This window comes from Adiantum capillus-veneris, chromosome 30, assembly GCF_014529385.1.
Source record: "Adiantum capillus-veneris isolate H3 chromosome 30, ASM1452938v2, whole genome shotgun sequence".
NCBI classification, from domain to species: domain Eukaryota; kingdom Viridiplantae; phylum Streptophyta; class Polypodiopsida; order Polypodiales; family Pteridaceae; genus Adiantum; species Adiantum capillus-veneris.
The window spans coordinates 112,515,578-112,522,440 of NC_140960.1; the positions used below are offsets into that span (position 1 = coordinate 112,515,578).

Below are 6,863 nucleotides of genomic sequence, written 5' to 3' on the forward strand. Positions count from 1 at the left end.
TCACACTTAGTGACCGCATGTACATATGTGCTACTTTTCAGCTTTAGCACTTAGTCATTTTGTACTCTCTTTTCTGTGAAGAAGAAGAAGAAGCTTTCCATCTCAGTGTGGTTTGTGCTTGTCTTGTGTAGATCTCTTGCATCCTCATTCTTTACAATTACACCACGACTCATTGAGCAATCCGCATTGTATCAGTTGTTGGCTGGACAATTGTATCGGTAAAACAAAGATGGACTCCTACTCTTGTGCATCAATCCTAAGGAACAAGAAGCCTACTTGATTCGAGCACATACCACAATAGTAGGACTACACTTTCCACAAGACCAAACCTTACAATGATTAACTTGGTTGGGGTCACAGATTACTTAACCAAGTGGGCTGAGGCACGGGACACCAGGAAGAACGATGCTAGAACCACTGTTGTGTTCTTGTATGAATGTGTATTCACTAGGTATGGACTTCCTATTGAGATTGTGAGTGAGCGCGGATCGCATTTCCTTAATGAGGTGATATAATATCTGTTAGATGAGTTCATGGTAATCCATAACAAATCTGCTCCCTATCATCCTCAAGCAAATGGTCAATCAGAACATACGAACAAAATTTTGAGCTCTGTACTAACTAAAATTGTTAGTTAAGGTAGAGCGGACTGGGAAATGCATCTTCATTCTTCCTTATGGGCTTATTGAGTTTCATTCAAAACAACTTTGAACATGACTCCTTTTAATTTGGTTTATGGCCTAGATGTGATCTTGCCAATGGAATTCTTATTACCCACTCTTAGAGTTGCTACTGACTTAGAATGGAAGGGACACGAATTGTCAAAATGACTTAAAGATTTTGAATGATTAGATGAACAACGATTAGCGGCCATTGCTCACATCTACGCACAAAAACAAAAACAAAAATAGTTCTTTGACTCACAACTGCTGACCAAACCAGGGGACTTAGTCTTAGTATATTCGTTGAAACAACATGTAATTCAAGAAAAAAGGACATGGTCCTTTTGTCATTGAAGATGTTTCACTGAGAGGTGCAGTCAAGCTAGCTACATTAGATGGAGAAATTATGGCAAATTGGATAAGTGGATGTCGGCTTTGTAAATACAATCTTCCCTTAACTAATGAGCTTTTGTAGAGAATTCATGCAGACAAGGAAAGAAAGCTTAAACGACAACAGGTGATAGATGAGGCTCAGGAGGAGGCTTGCATTCGGATTCTAAAACGGAAAGCTACAAAGCAACCTATTTTACAAGTTGTACCACTCAATACTCTCCAAGTTCAGCCCATAGCTGACGATGAGGTAGAGAGTGATGATGAGTGGATGGAGGGTCTTGATATGCGGATCGATGTGAATCTAAAAGAGGGATACAAAGTGAAAACCTTAGCATACACGGGAGCTCGAGCCAATGTTGTTAGTTACTCAAATTATCTCAAGGCAACTACTCAAGCACTTGAGTACTATCAGGCCACTGTGAAAGGCTGTAACAAACAAATCACTGCAACACTAGGAAAGAATAACTTGATTATTATGGTTCATGGATTTTTCTACCCACATACCTTCATATGTATTGCGGATGAACACATGAATGAAGAACTAATACAAGGGGTTCCATCGATGAGAACCTACAAAGCAGTACAAGATTGGGATGCCCAAATGCTGGAACTCATACGTAAAGGCAGACAACTAAGGATATCGTTTGCATACAATAAGGAAGAATCGAAAGGAAGCAGAAGTCATCAGTCACAAATACGACCACTACTCCATTAAAGACTGCTTCTAGTGAGCCTATGAAAGAAGTCAAGCAAATTTGGGTACCCAAGAGCCAGCTCAAGAACCAACCTCAACAAGTATGGATGCCAAAAATATTGCTACACATCGTCGACAACTTTAAAGAAAAATGATTACATCCACCTGCTCAACAGAAGTCATCGCTACTCAAGAGGACATGGATATGGCAACTAAGGAAGCAAAGTACAGCCACAAAAAGACCAAATATCCATGGCAAACAAGTTCAACAATGGGTACCAAAGACCCCACAGCAAGTCAAGCCAGCTACAGTCTGGTATAAGTGGGTACCTAAAGTCAAGGCACTCACAACTACAGAGACCATTGTATCCAATAGCACACAACGGACAATGCATATTGCACTATCAAAGAACAAGCTCAATTGTTGCAAAATTTTCTCTTGAAAAGAGTCAAGCAACAAGATATCTTGACATCAAAAACCCTTGAGTGTCATACTCAAGACCACTTCTTGCTTGCACAACATAATGTGTTTATTTTCATTAACCTCCACATCATAATAGGGCCAATAAGGGCCATGCATAGACACAACTTTCTACCCTCTACACTGCACAACCCAGGTTGAATTGAAGCCAGGACAGGGGTAGACAATCTAAAAAGAACAAAAGCATATGAATCTGAAAAGTAAAAAGGGCAATGATTTGACGTAATTGTGTGTTAACGTCTGATTTTTGTTGAACCAATTAAGTGATTGCCCTAATAATGAGATGAATGGGGATTTCCATATGATAATCCCTAGGTGTGTGTATATATTGTACAAATCTTCCAATAATTATACTTTATAGTACAATGTCATTTGTTAGTGTGTAATTCGGCCGAAATCATGATAAAAATGGAGCAATCCACAAAAATATGGCGGAATAATAAGAGTAAAAGTGTTTTAGAGTTTTTTGAGTATTGAATAGAATTTTTGAGTTGTCTAGCTATTTTTCTTTGATTTTTGCTAATAAAAAAATCCAAAACAAATAAAATAAGTAAGTAGGAATGTCAAAATTGGATTCCGACTTCAAATGAAAAATCTCAAAGTTCAAGGGAAGAGACTGGATCACAAAGTTCAGCAGCCTTTTTCACCAACTAGTCATCTAGGACAAATTACAACACAATGATCGCCCGGGGGATTCACAGTGTTTTTTCGTACGGTACCACATGAGTGTACAATAGGGGGGGGTTTACATTTTGTACATAAGCGTATACAATAGGGGTAGCCCCTCATTATTTCATACTCATACCGTACAAATGGGGGGAGGGGAGGGGAGGAGGGTGGTTACATTGGGGCTACATTCAACTACCTGAGCCACCTTAAATACATTAGTAAGCCCGTGTGTGTGTGTGTGTGTGTGTGTGTGTGTGTGTGTGTGTGTGTGTGTGTGTGTGTGTGTGTGTGTGTGTGTGTGTGTGTGTGTGTGTGTGTGTGTGTGTGTGTGTGTGTGCATTGATGAATATTTTCATGGCGTGGTGAAAGTAAGGGAAAACTTGAAATTCTCTCATTTTTTTGGTCAAGATTAGAAGCTTTTGTCTGTAATTATACTAAAACTTATGTAAATTTCCTCATTTTCTTAAAGCCAAGCTCAAACCCCTCTAATTTGTCAAAATTCCCAAAATATCCTTCAAATTTTTAAAATTCCCAAAGTACCCATGTATCTATTTTGGTTGGATTGATCAAGCTTTTCTACTTTTGATTCCTTTTTGACAATTGAGATTCATTTTTGAGTCTATATTTGTTTCAACACCTTTCATCGCAACATGATGGCAACAATGTACCCTTATGTATGAACTACACCAAATACTTGGACACTACTATAGTGCTCAAAGGGTGTCTGATACAACTTTAGCTATTTAGCTCTTCTATAGGTAACGCTTAAATTACCTTCTCTACCGGTTGGAACAAATTATTACCTGCAGTTTGATGACACCATTCCATGAAACAATAGATAGTCTAGTAATGGTTCCTTTTGTGATAAGATCCCATTACCATATTAGAAAAGTTCAAAATATTGTCCAAGCCTTCAACTTTCTCATCAATCCAACAAATAACGACAATATTATAGGCTCATGTTTGACCTTGCCTATCTTGGCAAACTATGCACATCAAGGCCCCATCAAGGTTGCCTCAATCTCTCTCTCTTACTATGCTAAATGTTCCTCTCTCTCTCTCTCTCTCTCTCTCTCTCTCTCTCTCTCTCTCTCTCTCTCTCTCTCTCTCTCTCTCTCTCTCTCTCTCTCTCTCTCAAATTTGTCTTCATCTTTGGAGGCCTCTACCTTGCTCAAAAGTGTGCTTTACATCGATTGAAGAAAGGCACCAACCAGCCTTTCATGTGCCAAAAGGGTGTCAGGCGACCTGCCCTACATGTGATGGACCCCCTAATAGTTGAAAGATTTGCCTTGTGCCTTACGCACCCTTTGTCTTCACATGCCTACCTACTTGTAGTGCCACCAAGCACCTGGAAGAGCTTCACTTTTTGAAGAACTGCGAGCGCCCACAGATCAGTAGTAGCTAGAGGCTCATGCCTCAAACCGCAATCAGGCCCTACATGCTGGGCCTCCTAAACCGCTTGACCTTTTTGCTCGTGTGCAACCCTCCTCCTATTGTAGCCCCAGCCCACCTTCCCTCCCACGGTCTCTTGCCTGGCATGTTGCGTTCTCATTGCCTTGTTCAGGTGGCATGTACACAATGTTTTGATTCCTTGCCTTGCTCGCTAACAAAGATGAGAGAGAGAGAGAGAGATGCATGCGCATGGCACTGTCACTACAGCCAGCGTGTCAGAACTCATATTTTCTCCTAGGCACGGGAGGTGAGTAGCACTGTACCGACACGAGAAAGTCTCCTCTTGGCATGTGGGATGTTTGCATGAATACGAACTCTTTTTTAGGGGTCTCCATTCTATTTCGTTTTCAAAATCTAGCCCTCTCGCTACGATTTACAGAGACATCTTCTCTCTCTCTCTCTCTCTCTCTCTCTCTCTCTCTCTCTCTCTCTCTCTCTCTCTCTCTCTCTCTCTCTCTCTCTCTCTATGTGTGTGTGTGTGTGTGTGTGTGTGTGTGTGTGTGTGTGTGTGCAGCACTTACTTGCACACATCCCTTTTAAAAGAACGGGAAATCGCCCCCCTCAAATCCACATTTGCCTTGCCCTTCGATTCTAAGAATAAGGCCAAGAAAATCAAGCTTTGGTCTTTCGCACCCTCGCATATGCGCACATTCCGCCTGTCTTGGATTTCCTTCTTCACTTGCTTTGTCTCCAGCTTTGTCGTTGCCCCCCTACTGCCGGTGATTCGTGACAACCTTGACCTCAAGAAGCGCGACATCGGCAATGCCAGAATTGCTTCACTGTCGAGATCTACCGCATCACGTCTGCTCATGGGTGCTCTGTGCAATCTCGTTGGCCCGAGGTATGGGTGTGCATTCATCGTCATGCTCTGCTCGCTAGCAATTTTTTGCACGGCGACAGTGTCCACGTCCATCGGATTTCTTATGTCCTGCTTCTTCATCGGATTCTCGCTCGCCACATTTGTCTCCTACGAGTATTGGATGAGCTCCTTCTTCAATGTGGAGATTGTGGGGTCTGTGAACGGCATCACGGCGGGATGGGGGAATTTGGTGGTGGAGCTACACAATTGATCATGCCCCTTTTATTCGCAGTCCCATTGGCTCCCCTAACTTCATGGCATGGTGCCTCTCCTTATTTGTGCCGGGGATCATGCACATTATAATGGGCCTCACAGTCCTCCTCATTGGTCAGGATTTACCTGATGGAAACTTCAAGGAGCTAAAGAGCAAGGGAGCTCAAGTTAAAGACGGCTTATCTAAGGTAATATTTTGCAAAAATTTCTAAACTTCTCTGTGTTTTTACGGCAAATAAATCTGAGATGAGCTTTACTTATAAAATGGCAATGGACGTAGGTCTTTCTACATGTTGTTACAAACTACAGAATTTGGATCTTTGCCCTTTCCTACGGCTATTGCTTTGGTGTCGAGCTGACCGTGGACAATGTGATAGGCCAATACTTCTACGACAGGTTCAATCTAAATCTTCTTATTGCTGAAATCATCGCTTCTGTGTTCGGTATGGCGAATTTGGTGACTTGCCCCTTTGGAGGCATCTTGTCGGACTAGGCAGCTCGCTGCTATGGCATGCACGACCGCCTGTGGACATTGTGGATTGTGCAAACCTTGGGTGGAGTGGCGTGTATTGCACTCGGGCTAATTGGCAATTTGTCAGGAGCCATAGTCATGATGATCATCTTCTCGATTTTTGTGGAGGCCAGAGCAGGGCTGACATTCGGCATCATTCCCTTCATCTCCCGCAGGTTTGTACGCTGTCATGAATACCTTGATTCTTGAAGTATCACTTAGTTGAATATTAAGCATTGTTCTCCACAATTAGGGTGGAACTTAGAAGGCCAGCCATAATTTAAGTCTGGTTGTTGAAGGATCAAGGGTGTAAGGGCCCTACTTGTACTTTCTTGTGACTTTCTCACTTGCAAAACAAGGTGAAAAGTTAAAACTTGAAAGTCGCTATGGCCTACATGAGGAATAGTCTGTGTCCCTCTTTACAACAATAGGAAAACAAGGTCAACTATTTCTCACATTGGCCTACATATACAAAAGATAATGCTTAGTATGATAAGGATGTGGTCACACGAATCATAGTTATCAGTAAGATGTTGCATCTTATTGATAAAACCATGCCAACATCAGCATAGTTACAATACGCCTTGCATAGTTTCATGTAAGACAAATAACTGGTGCACTTGTGACCATGCATGAGACCAGCTATTTTAAGTAACATCGTGTGATCACTCCCTAAGAAACGTTTAGTATACCTTGGCAGAGATTCCATTTGATTAGAATATCTCAATGGAGATTTGATGCACACAACTATATGGAGACGACCCGCTATGGAGACGACCCACTGATGTGCAGCAGACAGCGAGAGAGAAACACAAACAGTGGTGAGCCAGTTGCACTACAGCTCTTTTGATTCTGCATCCTGCTTGCAATTTGTGCAAAATTCCAGCATGTATGGTTCAAGCATGTCCATTTTGTTTGCATGGTTGCTT

General features: G+C 41.9%; 1 pseudogene; it reads left to right on the top strand.

Moving 5' to 3' along the window:
- The first annotated feature begins 335 nt into the window (after positions 1–335).
- Positions 336–6,144, top strand: LOC147418619 (high-affinity nitrate transporter 2.1-like; annotated as a pseudogene).
- Positions 6,145–6,863: the final 719 nt, after the last annotated feature.